The sequence below is a fragment of the Giraffa tippelskirchi genome, chromosome 8 (genome assembly GCF_054371585.1).
Source record: "Giraffa tippelskirchi isolate mGirTip1 chromosome 8, T2T-mGirTip1v1.2.pri, whole genome shotgun sequence".
Classification (NCBI taxonomy): domain Eukaryota; kingdom Metazoa; phylum Chordata; class Mammalia; order Artiodactyla; family Giraffidae; genus Giraffa; species Giraffa tippelskirchi.
The window spans coordinates 146,992,619-147,014,365 of record NC_137282.1 but is presented as its reverse complement, the minus strand read 5'-3'; the positions used below and the strand labels follow the sequence as shown (position 1 = coordinate 147,014,365).

Sequence of the window (21,747 nt, the reverse complement as noted above, 5' to 3'; positions counted from 1 at the left end):
AGGGCACAGCTGACTCACTTGTGAAGAATGCAGATGACTCACTGTGAAATCCAAAGATACCACTGATGCAAATGACTCTGTCTAGTGATGTTTTTCCAATCTGCCAACTCAGTTATAAGACTGGAAGGCTGCATTGCCCATTTCCTGTGTGAATTCTTTTTGGCCTGAAAACAATAAAAATATCCAAGCCACTTCTCGCCAGGCTGTGTCTTTCTTGATAATATTCAAAGACCACAAAGGGCAATGATTATAAGAAAGTGCTACTGGAACCATCACCACTCTTGGAGAATGGTGACACTGTGCTCATCACCATGACCTTGCTGAGATATGATACTGACAGAAACTACCACTCTCTCTAGGCTGTGCGCAATCGCATAGAGAGGAGCTGAGGTCAGTGAGGCAAGGAACAGGTATTGAAAAAGGAATATCTGTATTTTCAAAGGAATTGACTAAGATGACACTGATCCCAGCTCTCAAAATGTTTGTATCTCTGTAAACCCTTCCACAAAATCCTAATAGCAATGATTATTATTACAGAACCCTTAGTATGTGTTGGGCTTCCCTTGTGGCTCAGCTGGTAAAGAATCCGCCTGCAATGCAGGGGACCTGGCTTCGATCCCTGGGTTGGGAAGATATCCTGGAGAAGGGAAAGGCTTCCCACTCCAGGATTTTGGCCTAGAGAATTCCAGGGACTGTACAGTCCATGGGGTTGCAAAGAGTCAGACACAACTGAGTGACTTTCACTTCACTTCATCTCTAGTATGTGTTAGGTATTCATTATACTAAGTGCTTTAATCACATCAACACATTTAATCCTTGCAACCCCATGAAGCAGGTGAGAAGGACCCTCTATCCTTACCTGTGAGGCAGTCAAGCAAAGTAAGTGAGGGAATCCAGAGCCAACTGCTTATGTTCAAATCTGGCGGTGCCACCTATCAGCTCTATCACCTTGGTCCTACCCCATGGAGTGGTTTTGATGATTCAAGGAATTGACTTATAAAAAATACTCAGTGTACAGGCTAGTTATAATTACTACCATACCACCAATGGTTAACTGGGAGCCACAGAGCAGGAACACGGGAAGTGAGGGGTGATACAGTGGCTCCCCGAAGACCCAGCTCAAAACAGCAATGCTAGCCAGGATGGTTAACACTGAGGAACAGCCCTCATCGGCAATTTTAACAAACATCTTCATCTGCTTGTTTAGCCATCCACATACCAGGAAAAGTCAAGAAGATGCTATTTCTCTGTTATCACGAAAATCAGATTCCTGTTTCTAGGAAAAGAACGCACTCACATTTCTAGTCCTTAAGTACACATTCTGACTCAGTGGTAATTGTCTATTCAGGATGAATCTCCCTGGGAATAAAGTAAGTATAGTTTTTGTTTCAAGTGGGGTTCCCTAGAAGTGCCTGAGACAAGGACTTATTGAACATGATTTATTGAGAGGGTGCTCCCAGAGGAAAATCTAAAAGGAAAAGAATCAGGAGAGGGAAAGGTAAAGAACTGAGCAAGGATGTGGTCTCAGGTAAACTGTGGCCTTAGCCTGATCCATGGAGAACTCTAGAACATAAGTCACATCACAAAGTTATTCTCACCTTGAGGCAAAGAATGTGGTGCCTTTGGGTTGTTTTCTTTGGTATCCTCCTAATAGTGAGTCATTGGTCCTGAGGTGCTTCCAGGGTGAAACAGCTGCAGTCAGCCAAGGGGGTAATTCCCCAGGAGAGGCGGAGGATATAGGCGGTGAGCCCAGAGCAGCCAGTGCCCACGTGACCCAGGGGATTTGGGCAGGGCACCAACACACCTACTACAGTCAGACAGTAGGACTATAAAAACAAAGCCACTGCCCTCATATCCTTTACACGGGCACATGACTCCATAAAGAGTGTAATCCAGAAGAATTAAATGGCCAATCTGCCTTCTTACTCTTAAAAAAATCAAAATAAAACTTCTGAATCCTAAAAATCTACTCAAGCCAGGCAGACTCTCCAAGGCTCTTTGTTTTAGGAGGGGACAAAACAGGCTGGGGCTCCAACACGACGTTCCAGTTAACAGACCTCTTGCCCGGCCCCTGACTCAATCCATTTTTCTGACTTAGGCCGAAATGGACACAGACAAATGGAAAATCATTCATCTCTTATCGGCAGGCTACCATATTTCCTGCCTGAGAGAAAGTCAGAGCGGGGCAGGTGGGGTGGCGGACAGTGTTCCCAACCTTCTTTCTCTAAGGAAATTATAAGAGTGAGACAGCTCAGTTACAGGAGTGTAATTAATGTCATTAAATCACTGTTGGGGAATGATTATGCCTTGAATTTAGAGGTCACTTCCCTGCAGGGATTCACAAAGGAAAAATTCTCACCCTTCCTTTGTCTTACTCATCCTGACAGCACCTCCTGTGAGACAGGCAGACAATCTGCTTTGCTCTGCGTGCCCTCTCTGGGCAAGCGCACACATGTAATCTGGCATCCTCCGGTACTTCCCCTGGAGAGCCTTCTTCCTCAGCCCTTCCTAATATACGCAGGTCCAGTGCCCTAGACTGTGGCACAGGGCTACATACTTAGAAATGCCCCAAGTTTGGTTTAATGCTGTAATGCCACTCTCTTGGAATTCTTAATAATTTCTGAAGAAAGGATCACATATTTTCATTTTACAATGGGCCCCACACATCACATAGCCATCCCTAGATGTATGTTTTAAGCCGAACCTAGGATATGAGGAAATATGGCAGCAAGATAGCTATGCCCTGCAACCTTCCCAGGGATTGTGTACCCCACGAGTGTGCTAGTCATTAGTGCTACCGGCCAAGCAGTGTGGGTTCTCCTTCCAGACACAGGTAGGATTGAACCAAAACTTGTCGTTGATAAAATGTTAGCAGGAAGTTATGATGTCGCATCTGGGCAAAAGGTGTAGAGGCTAGAGCCCCATGCACCATGCTGCCTTGCTCCTGGCTGGGTCGTCAAGATGGAGCTTCACTCAGCCAGTCCCCAAGAAAGACAGAGCCCCCCAGACAATGTGCAATAAACCTGCTCTGTGAGGAAGATAAACGTTTGTGATTTTAAGCCACTGAGATTGTGGGGTTATTTTCTCCCATAACTTAGCCTACCCTGATGGAATCAGAGGGTCATAAACAGACTCTCAAAGGATCCTTTGCAATACTTGGAGACAGCCAGAGAGAAAAAGCAGTGTGCATGGCAATGTCTGATAATGAGGAAGAAGCCTCCCACACAAAGACAAGATGGGTTAGAGGAAGCCCACAGAGTATTGTTGAACTGATTTAGAACAACGATTCACCACTGAACCTCAGAAAATATAGCCTCATAGCAGGGTTCACTTGTAATAGTTTCAATAGCAAATACATGTGAATCTGAGAGGGAAAAAAATCTGATTAAATCTGTCTGTCCTTCCATTCCTGCCATTTTGCTCCTCCAATACTCAGCAAGTGCAAATTGCTTCTTCTTTAGGATAAGGAAAAGAGGAAAAGATAAAATGACCCTAAAAGACCATAAAAGTTTCCTGGTGTTGACTAGTGAAGTTCAGCAAATAAGCAGTATTTTAATAAAATGTTTGATGGGCTTGGGAGATGCAGCAGCTTAAAATAAAATCACAACCTATTCGTCTCTCCCACAAGCAAGGAATCAAGATCAATGTGAATTTACAGTAGCCCCTGGAAGAGCTCTGTAAGGAAGGGTCTCATCCAGCCTGCAAGTTGGAACATCTACAGTGTTCTTTTATTCATGACCAAATGTTTCCAGAATGATTAAACTGGCATTGTAAATGTGCAGTCTATATCAACTGAGTGACAAGGATTAAGTGAGAGTCAGATTAAAATGCTAAGTGAGTTTGTACCAAGATCAAGCCAAATATATAGTTAACACTAAGAAAATACATTCTGAAGAAGAAGTGTACAAACAACCACCTAGAGAAAACCTCAGAATAACATATGGTACCAGAGAAAGTGTCTTGAATGGCGAGCCACTCACTGGGGGCTGAAATTACCTTTTTGAAAGTACAATTGCTCAGCAGTATTTAGGAAAAAATTATGCAGCCAGATAAACAACTTAAAAGGTATATTCACAGTGGATTTGGTTCAAAAAGCAAGTACAATAATAAAGTCCATTTGTTTTGATACAATACATGCTGATAAACAACATTTTTAGAAACCAAAAATTACTTTAAGACCTGCTAGACTTACTACTGCAAAAGAATAAATATGCTTTGAGTCTTGCAGAGCTTTTCTCCCCCAAAATCCACAATTGAAGCCAAGATCAATGGAAATTTATTATTTACCAAATATTACTGTGATTGGAGAAGGAAATGGCAACCCACTCCAGTACCCTTGCCTGGAAAATCCCATGGATGGAGAAGCCTGGTAGGCTACAGTCCACGGGTTCGCAAAGAGTCGGACACCACTGAGCGATTCCACTAAATATTACTGTGATAGAATTAAAAAGAGAACACACCATTAGAAAAAAATCTGTAGTCATGCAATGTCTTACATCTTTGTTGTGTAATGAATATAGAAATAAAATCACAAACCTCTTGCCAGTGACATTTAAAGTGACCTGAGACACTGATCAATTAACACATAGTCAGCCCTCCATATGTGCTGGTGCCGCATCTTGAGTTCAAACAACTATAGATCAAATATATTTTTTCTGATTTCCAAAAAGCAAAACTGGACATTGTCATGCACCAGCAACAATTTAGATACCATTTATATTGTGTTTACAACTATTTTTCAGCATGTACATTGTATTAGATGTTATAAGTAATCTAAAGATGATTTAAAGTACACAGGAGGATATGGTCTGGTTACATGCAACTACGCATCCGTTTTACATAAGGGACTTGGGCATGTGGATTTTGGTACCCACGAGGGTCCTGGAACCACTCTCCCTCAGATGCCTAGGGACAACTGTATGCATGATATTTGAATTGATCCCTTCCAACCTCTCTGTCTGTGGCTTTCATCTTTTTTAAATTTATTTATGTAATTGTTTTTGGTTGCACTGGGTCTTCACTGCTGTATGCAGGCTTTCTCTGGTTGCAGAGAGCTGGGGCTACTCTCCAGTTGCAAGGCACAGGCTTCTCAATGCAGTGTCTTTTCTTATTGCGGAACATAGGCTTTAGGCACATGGGTTTCAGTAGTTGCAGCACTTGGGCTTAATTGTTCCATGGCATGTGGGATTCTCCCAGACCAAGGATGAAACCCATGTCCCCTGTATTGGCAGGGGGATTCCTATACATCATACCACCAGGGAAGTCCCTTTCTGTGGCTTTCGAATTTTTCTAAGTCAGCTCCCATTCCATGGAGTTTTTACTCCATGATTTGCAGACCTTTGCTACAACCTGCATTTTTGGACTTTCAAAGAGAACAAGAAGGATGGCAAGAGACTGGCATCTGTATAAATTTCAGGTAGTGGCTGTAGGGGAGCAAAATTTGCCACCCCAAAATGTGTCCTTCTGGCATGTGGATTATTTTCAGCTAAAAACAATCAAGGTCCAAAAGACTCAGGAAGAAACCTTGGTTTTCCCTCTACCTACCTAAAAGAATTTAGATAGAGGGCCTATTCCTGGAATAAAGCTATCACCAGAGGTGTCTGCAAAGAAGATGTGCTAAGTGTGGTGGGGAAACTCAGTAGAGCCTGAACAGCAGAGTCCACTCTGTGTCCCATTTATTTAGCAAAAACTTGCTTTCCTATGTCCAAATGAATTGCCTCTTTCTCCCCTTCAAAGTCCCAAACCACTACCTCCAACATCTTCTTTGGTCTTTAGCAAAAGATAGTATTAAGCTGCAGGTTTCTGCCATTTTGGCAAGTTATTATTATTATTATTATTATTATTATTTTGGGGCAGTCCTCTCCCATGTATGTGTGCACGCATTCTCAGTTGCGTTAGACTCTGCGACCCTATGGACAGTAGCCAGTAACCAGGCTCCTCTGTCCACGGGATTCTCCAGGCAAGAATACCAGGGTGGGTTCCCAGGCCCTCCTCCAGGGGATCTTCCCAACCCGGTAATTGATCCCACTTCTCCTGTGTCTCCTGCATTGGCAGGCAGATTTTTTTACACTGAGTCACCTGAGAAGCCCTCTCCCATGTATACGTGTTAATAAAATTTTGTTTGATTTTCCCTGATTAATCTACCTCATGTCAATGTAATTCTTAGACCAATCAGAAGAACCTAGAGGGTAGAGGAAAATTTCTTCTTCCCCAACTTGACCTTCTGTCTGAGATATTTCCCAAGTTGGCTTCACGGAAACACTCCTTCTCAGGCCCACCAAACACTCTGCGACTCTATCCTCTTGCAAGTGAGGACATTCACCCCCTTGATCCTCAAGCACTGAATGGGAACTGTGGAATGGTGATTCCCTGATCATCATTGTTCTTGATCCGTCCTTCAGTCATGCCTGACTCTTGCGACCCCATGGACTGCAACTCACCAGGCTTCCCTGTCCATCACCAACTTCCAGAGCTTGCTCAAACTCATGTCCCTCGAGTCGGTGATGCCATCCAATCATCTCATACTCTGTCGTCTCCTCCTCCTGCCTTCTATCTTTCTCAGCATCAGGGTCTTTTCCAATGAGTCGGGCCTTTGTATCAGGTGGCCAAAGTACTGGAGTTTCAGCTTCAGCATCAGTCCTTCCAATGAATATTCAGGGTTGATTTCCTTGAGGATTGACTGATTTGATCTTCTTACAGTCCAAGGGACTCTCAAGGGTCTTCTCCAACACCACAATTCGAAAGCATCAGTTCTTCTGTGCTCAGCCTTCTTTATGGTCCAACTCCCTTTCCATACTTAGTACCAAATGAGTATAATGGAGGGCTCGGAATTAAAGGAAGTTAGAGGCCACAGTACAGCACCGTAGTTAAGAACAGAGACTCTTAGTCCATCCAGCTTATGTGAAAACACATCTGTTATCACTCTAGCTTCCACATCTGTAGCACAGGGGTGGTAATAATACAAAACAGACCATAAACAGAATACTCATTGCACAGAACTGATGGGTTATCATGCACCCACAGGTCAGCAATATATGGCTGTCATTATGATTATAGTGAATCCTATCTCTTCTGGGAAAAATTTAGAGACACTCAGGCTCTTGGTTCCTTCCATCCTCTTCGAAGAGTCACAGATCCCCACTTGTGTGTGGGTACTGATTCTATCGAGTAGGTGAAAAAATGTTGCTGTCCCAAAATTGGACACAAAGATAAAATACAGACGTTGAAGAAAGGTCAGGAAGAGGCAGACTCCCAGGAAGAGTGAGTTGAAAACAATATTCAAGGTCCGACCCCTGATGAGGTGTTAAATGATGGGTGGGAGCAGTCCCTGCTGTAATCCAGTTAACATTTAGCACCTAATTATCACTTCTCAGCAGAGTCCAGACTAGATAATTGTGAACTGCAACCTCCAAGCTACACAGGAAATGTTTGATGCTACCAAGTCACAAATTCACTCATTTACCAGACACTAGCAATCCAGAAGCAAGTAGCAGGAGATGCACAATATTACTCTAGTTAATCAGTGAAAGGTCATTGCTTTTCTGGATCTGCCGGCAGTTCAGCAGATTCTAGCCAAACAGGATGTGGGTGATTTAATCCAAGATTTCCTTCCAAAATGCCTCTTATAACCAGCAGTCATGGATATAGCAGAAAATACTATCTGAGTTTCCAAACCTAGATTTTCTTTCCCATCAGATACAAAGCAGTGCTACTGATTCACCACCTTTGTTTTCGGGGAGGTGAGATGATAAATTTCCTAATTCTTTCATGCTTCATAAAACAATTTTCTCAGTATGTAAGTGGGATAAACTCTAGGGATAGAATGATGGCTAAAACACAGGTCCTATCTCAGAGAAACCCTGATATGAAAGTCTAACACGGAACACTGAGAGATGGGGGTAAAGGTTCACGATACAGTAATAAGTGTAACAAAATCATTTTTTTAAAAGGTGGTGGGAACCCACAAGGCAGAGCATTAGGAAAGGCTTGGAAGGCTTTCCACAGAAGCAATGATATTTATATTACATCCTGTATTACAATTCAGATTCCAAGGTGGCTCAGTGGTAAAGAACCTGCCTGCCAATGCAGGAGATGCAGGAGACATGGGTTCAGTCCCTGGGTCACAAGGCAGAGCATTAGGATAGGCTTGGAAGGCTTTCCACAGAAGCAATGATACTTATCTTACATCCCGTATTATAATACAATTGTTCTCACAATTCCTTGGCCAAGAATTTGAGTATTTGTGTTCCTCTGCTAGAACTGCCAAAGGACATATAACCAACCTGCTAGATACTATGACTTTTCCATGACTGTTTACCAACCTGTGATCAAACATTGCATATGCACCCTCTAAGAAATGCATCAAATTTTATCCTACAAAACTGAGTTAAGTATTTTTGCTATTGAATTACACTAACCCTCAGGAAAGTTGAAGGAGGACTCACAAACAATATATAACACACAAACACACCCACACACACACAAATTTACTTTGTAGGTAGTTTAGAAAAACTTCAGTGCTTTTAAAATAATTTCAACTTCAGTGTTTTTAAAATAAAGGGAAAAGAAAGTGTTATAATTAACACTACATTATAACAATTTTCAGATTCATATTAGGCTACAGTCCATGGGGTCGCTAAGAGTCAGACACAACTGAGCGACTTCACTTTCACTTTTTCCTCTCATGCACTGGAGAGGGAAGTGGCGGCCCACTCCAGTGTTCTTGCCTGGAGAATCCCAGGGACGGCAGAGCCTGGTGGGTTGCCGTCTATGGGGTCGAACAGAGTCGGACATGACTGAAGCGACTTAGCAGCATTAGAGTCCCTGAAGAGAAAGGAGAAATTGGGGTAATATATAAGTAGAAATGATAAAAAAGAAGGGACTATAGAGACACCCTATTTCCTCATGCCTAAGACATTCTTTCAGAGACATCTGTCAGATGCTCTGATATCAGGATGCATCATACAACTGATAAAGTTTTATGATCACGAGGTAAATATTATGCCAGACTTTAGTGAAAATCTTTTGACAATTTCTGGAAAAATCAAAAAAGCGACAGAATCTGAGTACACTGGAATTGGTGAAATGTAACAGGAAAGGATGAGGACTCTTGGGGCAGGTCCAGCCCACTTTAAACAAGTACTTTGTAGAAGGGTCTCCCTTTTCACACTGTAGAGTTCCCTGGGGTTTGAGGGACAGGAAGCTATGCCCTGGTCATCCTGCTCAACATAGAAACTGTCTTTTGTACCCTGGAAAACACACCCTGGAGGGCAGGAGGAGAAAGCGGCGACAGAGGATGAGATGGTTGGATGGCATCACCGACTCAAAGGATATGAGTTTGTGCAAGCTCCAGCAGATGGTGAAGGACTGGGAAGCCTGGTGTGTTGCAGTCCATGAGTTCTCAAAGAGTCAGACAGAATTTAGCGACTGAACAACAACAAACACATTCTATTGTCAATTACTGCAATGTCAACCAAAAACAACCATTGCTTTTTTCAATAAGTGCCTTTTGGAAGGAAATTTTATAGTTTTGCAAAGTATGAAGAAATGACTTAGAATGTTATTTGAAAAATGAAAGGTCTTTAAGTGTTAAATTCTTGATTTTACAGACTTGTACAACTGAAGACAAAAAAAAAGTGATCTGTGTAAGATTGCATTTAAAGTATATTTAGAACTCAGTATTCTAGATAACACATAATTCAATATTCTAGATAACTTTTTCTGTTACTATATGCTGCCTGTCCTTTGGAGCAACAAATGTAAATTTTCTACCTGTGCCAAAAAACTGTCATGTCATCTTATCCTAATCTTTAGAAGTTATGGCTGCTTCATTTGGTAATAACTGAAGGTTAACACTGAACCTTTCAAATCAAATCCAGGCTTCTGATCTAATTGGATCTTAGTTTGTACAATATATACTATGTTTTCATTGCAAAAATTGTGCCAATTATTAGAACATTCACCTCAGGGCACTGCATACTATGCTTGTTCAGTATATAACAAACTCAAATAAAAATGAACTAGAACTCCTTCTGATATAACTGTCCTAGAAGCAATATTCATAGATCTTCAAATACTGCTACAAAGCACTAAGACACTCTTCTCTAATTACTGTGGCCAACAGCAATCCAGTGCTTAGCTGCACAAATATCACTCCATCTTCTGCTACAGCGTCTGTCACCCAGGGGAGGTCTCTTCACCTCTTTTAGGATCTCCTACCTCTTTCTTTCATTCTTGCTTCTGGTTTTATTTCTTAGACTTATTATATTAAGCTTTCAAGAAGAATACCAAACACATACTTCCCCAGTCCCATTTCCATTACAAATTTTTCAATTCCCTTCCCTATAAGATGTTCTGAGAGTTTCTCTGGAAAACATTCCCAAATTAGTCCCTGTTTTAGACTTAAGCACTGATGATCTATATTAATGCACATATGATATGGAAAGGGAAGTTTATGAATCATGCATTATCAAACATTGCTATGTAGCTTTAATTTCTTATCAGGTTGAGCTGCCAGTCACCTAGCAGGGCATTAAGGGAGGGACAATTTTGACAATAAAACGTCTACATCATGGCTGCTCTCAGAGAAGGCAAGCATAGACAAGCAAGCCCAGGCAGCAGTGTCAGGAAAACACCAGAGGCAAAAAGAAAATCAGTAATAACAAGGCTGCAGAAAGAAATATCCTAACTTAGTGACCTGGGTTGAGATCTAACCTCTGATATAATAGGTCTTCATCCTTGTGTATATATGTCTGTCTGCTTGTCTCTGTCTGTCTCTCTCCTCACACATACACACAACAAATGAACACACACCATTCCTTAGCCCCATATTCAGGGGAGAGACAATACTCCACTTCATGATGACCATTACTGCCATTGTGTTAGTCACTCAGTCATGTCCGACTCTTTGTGACCCCATGGACTGTAGCCCACCAGGCTCCATTGCTATGTGATTATTGAGTTAATACATGCAAAGCATTTAGAAGTGTACCAGATATATGGTATGTGGTCATTCACCTAGAGCCAGACATCCTGGAGTATGAAATAGGTGGGCCTTGGGAAGCATTACTACCAGCAAAGCTAGTGGAGGTGATGGAATTCCAGCTGAGCTATTTAAAATTCTAAAAGATGATGCTATTAAAGTGCTGCACTCAATATGTCAGGAAGTTTGGAAAACTCAACAGTGGCCACAGGACTGGAAAAGGTCAGTTTTCATTCCAATCCCAAAGAAGGACAGTGAGAAAGAATGTTCTAGACTACTGCACAGTTGCATTCATCTCCCATGCTAGTAAAGTAGTAAGTAAAGTAGCTCAGTCGTATCCTACTCTTCGCGACCCCATGGACTGTAGCCTACCAGGCTCCTCTGTCCATGGGATTTTCCAGGCAAGAGTACTGGAGTGGGTTGCCATTTCCTTCTCCAGGGGATCTTCCCGACCCAGGGATCGAACCCAGGTCTCCAGCATTGCAGACAGACACTTTACCATCTGAGCCACCAGGGAAGCCCTAAAGTTATGCTCAAAACCCTTCAACCTAGGCTTCAGCAGTACATGTACCAAGAACTTCCAGATGTACAAGTTGGGTTTAGAAAAGGCAGAGGAACCAGAGATCAAATTGCCAACATTCGTTGGATCATAGAGAAAGCAGGGGAATTCCAGAAAAACATCTACTTCTGCCTCATTGGCTATGCTAAAGTTTTGACTGTGTAGATCACAATAAACTGTGGAAAATTCTTAAAGAGATGGGAATACCACACCACCTTAGCTGTCTCCTGAGAAACCTGTATGCAGTCAAGAAGCAACAGTTAAAATCTTACATGGAACAACTGACTGGTTCAAAATTGGGAAAGGAGTACCACAAAGTTACAAATTGTCATTCTGTTTACTTAACTTATATGCAGAATAGATCACGTGAAATGCCAGGCTGGATGAGTCACGGGGTTGAGTCAAGATTGCCAGAAGAAATATCAACAACATCAGATATGCAGATGAAACCACTCTAATGGCAGAAAAAAAAAAGAGGAACTAAAGAGCCTCTTGATGAGGGTGAAAGAGGAGAATGAAAAAGCTGGCTTAAAACTCCATATTAAAAAATCTAAGATAATGGCATCCAGTCCCATTACTTCATGGCAAATAAAAGGGGAAAAGGTAGAAGCAGTGACAGATTTTCTTTTCATGAGCTCTAAAATCACTGCAGATGGTAACTGCATCCGTAAAATTAGAAAACGTTTGCTTCTGAGAAGGAAAGCTATGACAAAGCAAGACAGCATATTAAAAAGTAAAGACACCACTTTGCCAACAAAGGTCCATCTAGTCAAAGCTATGGTTTTTCCAGTAGTCATGTATGATGTGAGAAGTGGATCATAAAGAAGGCTGAGTGCTGAAGAACTGATGCTTTCGAACTGTGGAGCTGGAAAAGATTCTTGAGAGTCCCTTGGACAGAAAGGAGATCTAACTAGTCAATCCTAAAGGAAATCAGTCCTGAATATTGAAGTTGAAGCTCCAATACTTTAGCCACCTGATGTGAAGTGCCGACTCACTGGAAAAGACCCTGATACTGGGAAAGATTGAAGGCAGGAGGAGAAGAGGGCAACAGAAGTTGGGATGGTTGGATGGCATCACCAACTCAATGGACATAAGTTTGAGCAAACTCCAGGAGACAGTGAAGGACAGGGAACCTGGTGCACTGCCATCCATGGGGTCCCAGAGATCCAGCAACTTAGCAACTAAAGAACAACAACAGAGCAGATGTTAACAGGCTTCTCCTCTGAGCCTGGCAGGCATGATGAGAGGTTATGTAAGTAGAAGGGAAGGTATCTGAAAATCAACTGCATTTTTAATAAATTTGAAAACTTATTACATTTTCTATGATTCTAAGATAAAGCATGATTACACCACTTGCACAAGCTCTAGTTGCCCCAGAAAAAGCCTACTAGGTGAACACGATGTGTCCCCTTTCCTGTGGGTTCCTTTGGCAAAGCTGATAGGAGAACATCTAAATAAGCACTACTACTACTACTAACAATAATAATAATAGCTAACATGTAAGGACCACCTTTTATGTGGCCAGTGTTTTATCATTTCCTCTAACCCCTACACAAACTCTGAGGCAGATATTATTAACTGCATTTTACAGGTGAGTTGACCAAGACTCAGAGAAGTTTAGCAACTTTCCCAACATGACACAGCTAGTAAGTAGAAAACACAGATTAATTTCAAACCCAGATTAACTCCAAGGCCCCAAGTAAAATGCCTCCTCTAAAAGGCTCATAATGCTCAGAGTAAGAGAACAGATAGCCATCTCAGACCTGGGAACTGGTGGCTGAACAAGATAACAATTCACAAGACCTGGATTCAGATCTCCGGGGTGCCACTTGCTAACTCCGTGAGCCTTGAGCAAGTCACTAAACACACAGACCTTATGTACAAAATGGAGATGGTTCTTGAAAGAATTATTATATCACATTTCATGTTACAAAAGTGCCAAAACAATACGGAGAACATAACAGATTCTCATTTGAAATAAGTTGAACTGAATAACTAAGTATATTTCACCTTAGGAACCCAAAACTAATATGCCAAAATTAGAGGTAACCAAACTCATATTTTCATTTCCAAAGAAAAGGATTCCTCTAGGACACCGTTAACAGCAGGATATTCTTAATGTGCATAAAATATAATTTAGTTTATAAATATTAACTTTATACAGCTTCCCAGGCACATTTATTTCAGCCAGCAAAGTACACCAGAAGTCTAATAATTGAGACAATACATTCCCTTTGTATTTCTAGACTTTAAAAACTGATTTCAAAACAAATCAGAAACATAAAATTTAATCACTCTATTATTTAATACTCAAATCAATGGTGAAGGAAACTATACTATGCATCTCTCATGTGCTAGGTTCACTATGTAAGTTTCACCAGGCAGCTTCACTCATAACGACCACAAACACTACACTCTTGATAATTCCAGACCCTGGGATCATGTCAGTCATCACCCAGAGAAACAGTCAGTCTATGTGCAGAGATTTTGCTCATCTGTAGTTATAGAGACTTCAAATATTCTCTTATCATCAGACTATGTCTCCCAACTATGAGATTGAAGAAGGCGTGCATGCTATCTTTAAAGCCAACTTAAAGTATGGGTTTCTGAGAAAGATGGAAGGAAGGAAGGAGAGAGAGAAAGAAAAAGGAAAGAAGGAAGGAAGGGAGAAAGAAGGAAAGTAAAAGAGAGAGTGAGGAAAGAGAGAGAAAGAAAAAAAGAGAAGAAGAACCTTTCCCAAAAAAATTTTTAAAAAGAAGGAAAGAAAGAAAAAAGAACCTTTCCCTTCACCCACACATGGACCACATCAGGCAAGCAGCACACTCATCTATCCAGGAGATTGATGTGAAAGCCACAAGGGATTCATTTACAAGGGGAAATTACAACCCTCAAAGAGGCAAAAAGTATGAGTACACCAGGCTTAGCAGGAAAGCCTCATCCATTTGCAGGTCTATCTGTCCTACCATCCCTTCCCCCAGCTCCCCACACCTTTTTATGTTATTCATGGTCATTTGCAGAACTAATCAACTGCTAGATGAGGTGTGAATTTGGGCTTCTTTGCTTGTATTTGGCAAGACTGCTTCCCCTACCCTGACAAATTAATTACCTGAGAATACCTCCTAGCAGCTCCGGACTCTCTTAGATGAAGGAACAGTGGGTACCCGTGCTTGCCAGTTCAAAATGAGAGCATAATAAATGAAGTGATCAAAACACAAGGCTCTGACCTGGAGCCAAGGACAGAGAGCCTGCTGTGGGTTCTTTTCGACATTGTTTTCCTCTACATCAAGTACCACAGAACACCAGCCCCAGGACTGCCAGCAGAATAGATTTAATATTACCGTGTGGGAGAAAGGAAAAGACACAGGGGCAAAGGAGCTGTTAGAGAGAGGCCCTGTGTAACTGGGAGGTTCAGCCTGGAAAGTTTTCCTGGAGAGGGAGAACTTTTTTAAAGATGGAAGAGAAAGAGAAGCAGGTGACGCCAGGGACTGCTGCCATGGAGAAGCTGCCTATCCTCGCTGGGAACAGAACAAGGACAGGCTGAACCTGCATGGGCTATCAGAGCTGGTCCTGCGAATGCCAGGTCCCTGTGTTATATTAACCCTTAGGGCTACTACAACTTTCATTATATTTGCAGGAGCTTGCTTCCAACTTACCACGCAATTTCCCCTTAATTGTTCCACCTGGATCTGAGCTTCAGCTGGTTTTTAATGTCTCAAGGGCAGGCACCAAGTTGGCCATTTCATTTATAACTTTCTACAGGACTGGGCAGCAAAAGAACATTTGTATAGGGCTTCCTAGCTTACAGATGGCTTCTTGTACCTCAGCCCATGTGTTCTTGACCACAACCCCGAGAGGTGGGAACTATTACTATTCTGATTTCATGTGGTCAGAGTTCAATGCATACATGAATGCTGCTTTGTCTGTGGATGATTAGTCCATTTTGTTAAAAGCTAATATGTATTTTAGATAGACAGATACTAGGTACCTATAACATACATAAAGAAAAGAAAATATCCACAATTTTGTGACTGGTAAACTGTATACAAATTAAAGGCTTGCAGAATTTTAAATAAAAGTTTTAGCTTAAAATACCTCCCAGGAGCATGAAAGGATGTGACAAAAAATGAGATTACTTAAGATTGGCCTTGGTCTTTAAGTAAATCCAGCTGAAAGGTTGCAGGATTCCCTGGAAGAGAAATTCCTTATCTATCAGCACAAGGGGCTCTCCAAACTTTGTGGACACCAAGCACCATCTATAGCTGAATGAGGAGTGTGTCTAACACATATGGGGCTTCCCTGATGGCTCAGACAATAAAGAATCTGCCTGCAATGCAGGAGACCAGAGTTCAATCCCTAAATTAGGAAGATTCCCTGGAGAAGGGAATGGCTACCCATTCCAGTATTCCTGCCAGGAGAATTCCATGGACAGAGAAGCCTTGTGGGCTACAGTAAATGGGGTCACAAAGAGTCAGACATGACTAAGCAACTAACACTTTTGCTTTTCTAATATATACAATCACATTTAAGAATTAGGTCACTCAGCCTTTTTTCATACATGTATTCTCAAAAAAACAGTTCCTAGAAGAATAAGTGCTTTCCCAATAGAGCCTTTATATGGGGTCCTCATATGGTAGATGGTCTCACTGCCCAAGAGCCAGGATAAGACCTTGGAATGGACCCTGGCTTCCTGAGCTCCAGCTGACCCTCGGGACATGAGTGAGCAGGTCAGATGTCACACTGGAGAATATACCATAGGCATCAGCTACTCCTGAATGATGTTTGACCTCCTTAATCAAAGGGCTCTTCAGATCTCATCTGTGCTGTATTCTAAAGGACTTAATCCAGGGGGAAGGAGTCATCTAAGGAGAGAAATGGTAAAGAGAAAAGATGGTTCATCACCATCACGATCATCTTCACAGGGAGATGGTCCTCACCAGGACCCTATTCGGAACTTCAAGATATGCCCTGGCAGAAATCAGAAATCCATCCTTGTCATCATCATCAACAGTATCATTATCCTCATCAATTCCCTTAGAATAAAGCTATGTATTCGACATGATTTCAATCAAAGCCCAGTGGGTTTCTTCATGAAACATTCAAACTGATTCTAGAATTCATTTGGAAGAGCAAATGGGCAAGAAGAGCCAATTTTACAAAAGGGCAGAATTTCCAAGTGTCAAGACATTAAAAACTGTAGCAATTACATGGTATCAGTGTCTGAGTAAATGGATTGTTTGAGGAGAATCAAAAATAAAACAGAGTGATAAATATGTAGGAATTTAATATTTGATAAAGATGAACTGTAAATCTGTGAAGAAAAAGATTAGTCAATAAGTGATGTTGGGAATAACAAACATTTTTTGAAGCAAAAGAAAATTTGTTCATACAGAGATTCATATGCATCTAAGACAATTCACATAAATTAAAGACTCAGGGACTTCCATGGTGATCCAGTGGCTAAGACTCTGCATTCCCAATGCAGAAGGCCTGAGTTCAATCCCTGGTTGGGGAACTAGATCCCACATGCCATAAGTAAAACTTGGCACAGCCAAATAAACAATAAATTATTTTTAACACAAAAAATATACATACATCTTTAAAACCCTGACTACTCATCAGGACTGATGCTGGAACTGAAGCTCCAATACTTTGGCCACCTGATGCGAACAGCCAACTCATCTGACAAGACCCTGATGCTAGGAAAGATTTAAGGAAAAAGGAGAAGGCAGCAGAGGATGAGATGGTTGGATAGCATCACCGATTCAATGGACATAAACTTGGGCAAACTGTGGGAGATGGTGAGGGACAGGGACGCCTGGCGTGCTGCAGTCCATGGGGTTGCAAAGAGTCAAGACATGACTTATCAACTGAACAACATCTTTATAAAGTGCTAAAAAAAATTAAGGAATATCTCTATGACTTTGAGGTTAGGGAAAGTTGTTCAACAGATGCAAAATAATTTTTTTAAATCACAAAAAAAAATGATAAACACAACTATATCAAAATTTAAGCTATTTATCAAAAGACATCATAAGCAATGTTAGAACACAAGCAAAAATTGGAGGAAAATAATTGAAACACAGAGAACAAAGGATTGGTATTCTTTATTAATAGTAGAAAAATGGGCAAGATATATTACCAGGCAATTCACAGAAAAGAAAATATAAATGGCCAAGAAAGGCGTGAAAAATACTCTGTCCCACTGGTCATTAGCACATTAAAACCACAAATGATATACCTTTTCTTTTTTCACTCTTAAGATTAGCTTTTGTTAAAAGTGTTGACAAGTTTGACAAGAGAGAATGGAAAAGAAGTACTCCCGTGTGTTGTGGTTTGAAATTTAAGCTGGTAGAGTCACTTTGCTGGTCATTATGCAGAACTGGTTGAAGCTAAAAATATGCACACCTTACGATCCTACATATCTAATTCCTGATGGCTTCCCCTAGAGAAATACTTGCACAAGAGAGCTGGAAAGGTATCTGTTCCAACATTGCTTATGTAAGTGAAACACAAGAATTCACTGAGATATCCATCAACAGGGAAACGGCTTTAAAACATACCACGCATACTTAATAAGGGACTCTGCAGTAGTTAAAAATAATAAAGTTATTTAACATCTATTAACCTGGGTAGATTTTGAAATCATAGCTGAATAGGCAAAAAAGATATAGAATAATACTACGTATTTTCTCTGGGGCAAAAAAGAAATTTATATATCCCAATGCATAGTAAGGCGCCAGGAAAAATACACCAAAAATGGCAAAAGTAATTAAGTCTCAGTAGAGGGGTAGAAGGCTAAGAATGAAATCAAGAAGGATAAGTGGCTTGAAGAACACTTGTTCTTGCTGAAATATTTCAATATTTTTATGAGATGACATATTTGCATATAATTAAAATTTAATTTAAAACTAAAACTGTTACATGATGTTTATTGAAAATTTATATCAGGCACTGTGCAAAGTGCTTTATGGGCATTACTTCATCTGAAACTCAAAACAAGCCTCCATGTGTTACTATTCCCATTTTATAGGTGAGAAAGCTGAGTCCAGGGGAAAGTAAGTCTTGGGTCTTGTTGCTTTCTCTTAGAGTGAGTTTAAATGATGCCTGGCGATAGCATGTCTGTCTCCTGGCTCACCTAAGTCTTTCTCTAAAATAGACACCAGGAACTTGAATTTCTGGGTCATAAAGTACACACAGATGGAACTTCAACAGATTAAGTCAAATTGACTCCCCAGGGTTGTTATAGCAATTTATACCAAACTAACGCTTTCGGTTGTTTGAGGAGGATACTCTGGCCCAGGAACCAGAAGGGTAGTTGGTCCCTGAGTCCCAGGTCACTGTCTTACCCCATATATTCTATCACAAGACTTCATTCTAGTCCCATACTGATGTTTCACAAACATTGAGCCAACGGCATGATGGTTGACATCCATTAAGTGAGAGTCAAAGGCCAAACAGTGTTAATCTTCCACTGAAGGGGCCCTGCAGCTACTGGCAGTGGGTTTTAATTGGGTTTTCTATTAAAGCAATTTTCTCCGTGATGTATCATAAAGAAGCAAAACAATTAAGTCTCATCAGAAACACTAATGAATTACTTAGCATGAGCCAAGCAAAAAGATGCTTGCTCCTTGGAAGAAAAGTTATGACCAACCTAGACAGCATATTGAAAAGCAGAGACATTACTTTGCCAACAAAGGTCCATCTAGTCAAAGCTTTGGTTTTTCCAGTAGTCAGGTATGGATGTGAGAGTTGGACTAGAAAGAAAGCTGAGAGCTGAAGAATTGATGCTTTTGACCTGTGGTGTTGGAGAAGACTCTTGAGAGTCCCTAGGGCAACAAGGAGATCCAACCAGTCCATCCTAAAGGAGATCAGTCCTCAGTGGTCATTGGAAGGACTGATGTTGAAGCTGAAACTCCAATACTTTGGCCACTTGATGCAAAGAACTGACTCATTGAAAAAGACCCTGATGCTGGGAAAGATTGAAGGCGGGAGGAGAAGGGGACAACAGAGGATGAGACGGTTGGGTGGCATCACCGACTCAATGGACATGAGTTTGAGCAAACTCTGGGAGATAGTGAAGGACAAGGAAACCTGGCATGCTGTAGTCCATGGGGTTGCAAAGAGTCGTACACGACTGAGCGACTGAACTGAAGCAAAAAGAAAACAGAACCTCTGTTGAACTCATCTGGAGTAAAGGAAGACAGTTTTGAAGAAACAGGTTAAGAAGAGTATAGGATGTGGGGGAGTGGAGAGTTATGTATCAAAACAGCTCATTATATAGTGTTCCTCCCTCTAGTGGGCTTCTCATCCCAATCAATTCACAAGATAAATCTTGGTAAAATTCCATTTGATCTATCTTGTCCCTGTTTTTCACTATCCCAGGAAATAAGGATAAAGCCTCTTCATCTGACTTTCAACTTTCATTCTGCTGGTTCCCCTCCTTCTGGTCTTTGCCTTTATTCTTCCATAGAAACAGGATGTGGCTACACCTCTGAGCTTCATAGATGTATTCTTCTTTTCCTAATTAATGTAACATTAGTTGATAACAATGCCTCATGTGCACAATATTATATCTGACTTCTGTATACACTACAGCCTGCTCACCAAGAAGAGTTTCATTTCATCTGCTGACCCCCTTTATCCATCCTGATTCCCCCTCACTCCCTTCCCTCTGGTAACCTCTACTGTGTTCTTTGTGGAATATAAAAACCAAAATCAAATGAACAAAAATAAGCCAAACAAACCCGAGTGTCTTTGTAAGGAGCCTGTCCCCACTGGTGCTAAGCACCCCGATACCTCTGCACAGAGGAGACGTGACTCAGGAAACAGACCCAGTTTGTCCTCACACCAGCAAAGGCCCAGATCTATCCAGATGGAAAACCACAGCACATTCTCTAAAGATCTCTGCTAACTTGGCAGCAGATTCAACTACAAGCCTTGTTACTTCTGCCTGTGTGATGAAGAGAAAAATATCACAATTTACAACAGCCGTCTCTGCTGGCAAGAGGAACAAAAAGATACTTCTCCAGACAGTAAGCTTTCTGAAGACAAAGTGTGCTTGTCAATATAACACGAAAACAAACCAAAACAACAATGAATTCATATCGTTTACCAAGGTCTGTGGTGTAAACACTCCTGCTTTGGCCAACTTCAAATTATCTATGGGCCCTGAATTCCTGAATATCTAACAATCACCTCTTTCTAGCCAGCATGGGCCAACTCTAACACATAGAAGACTCTGACTGGATTCTTTAAACAGGGAAGGTAAGCCCCAAAGGCAGAAAAACAAATAGCAACAGAATTATCTATCTGTTCACTGAAGCTGGCAGTTGACACAAGTAACTAAAACAGTAAATGGAGGAGTTTGGGGAGGAGAGCAAGCCAATGAGAAATGCTTGTGATGATCTCCTCTGAGGACTTTTTAATCAGGCAGGATACTTTCATTTGATTTAAGTTATTTGCAATGTTGTAAGACAAATTCCCTATATGATTCTGAAGCTCTTGGTAAGAGCAGGCTCCCTCTCAACCCAGTGGAGATGGTATTCCTGGGAGCAAAAGCACACCAGAGGGTTTCTAGCATGGAATAATATTCATTAATTCAACAGGGTGCTGAGGCTGAGACAAGCCCAATAAACTGGATGAATTCAGTAGAATCAAGTAAACATAATTAATGCAGGAAAGCATCCCATCTCATCCTATGCATTCAGAAGACCTCCCCAGAGAGACTGGGAGCATCCCACTGTGAGAAAAATAAAGGTTCAGGTGAATTCCATTTGGCCTTCAAAAGCCAGTGTGATCTCAGTGAACATCTGTATTAGAGTCAAAATAAATTGCTTTCTTTCATGTTTTGCCTCTATGCACCATGTGTGACACCAAAAATAAACAAATAAATAAAATGAAATTAAAACAGGGCAGACTGGGAAGAGTCAGTCCCAGAGTCAGTTGCTATGAACCTAGCAGAAAATAAACTTGGTTATAAGCAAAGTATGTGACCAAGAAATCATAAGTAGAACAACAGATCTGAACCAAAGCCCAGGAAGCAAGCACGGGTAAAGGAGGAGTAGGAGGGAAGGGTTTTCCAAATGGGCAAGTAAGATTCTGTGTCCAGAAAGTCAATGCAGTTGAGCAGGACAAACATTTAGTGAGCTGAGGATAAATGAGCAGTATCTCCAGGACCAGGGACTCAGCAGAAGCAGAAGTCAGTATC

At 41.2% G+C, this 21,747-nt stretch overlaps 2 long non-coding RNA genes across 2 annotated transcripts in view; one reads left to right on the top strand and one right to left on the bottom strand.

The window, feature by feature from the left end:
* Positions 1-21,747, bottom strand: part of LOC145518246 (uncharacterized) — a 221,418-nt gene that overhangs the window by 174,516 nt on the left and 25,155 nt on the right. The window lies entirely within an intron of this gene.
* Positions 1-21,747, top strand: part of LOC145518245 (uncharacterized) — a 65,422-nt gene that overhangs the window by 26,783 nt on the left and 16,892 nt on the right. The gene's annotated exons all lie outside the window — the stretch shown is intronic.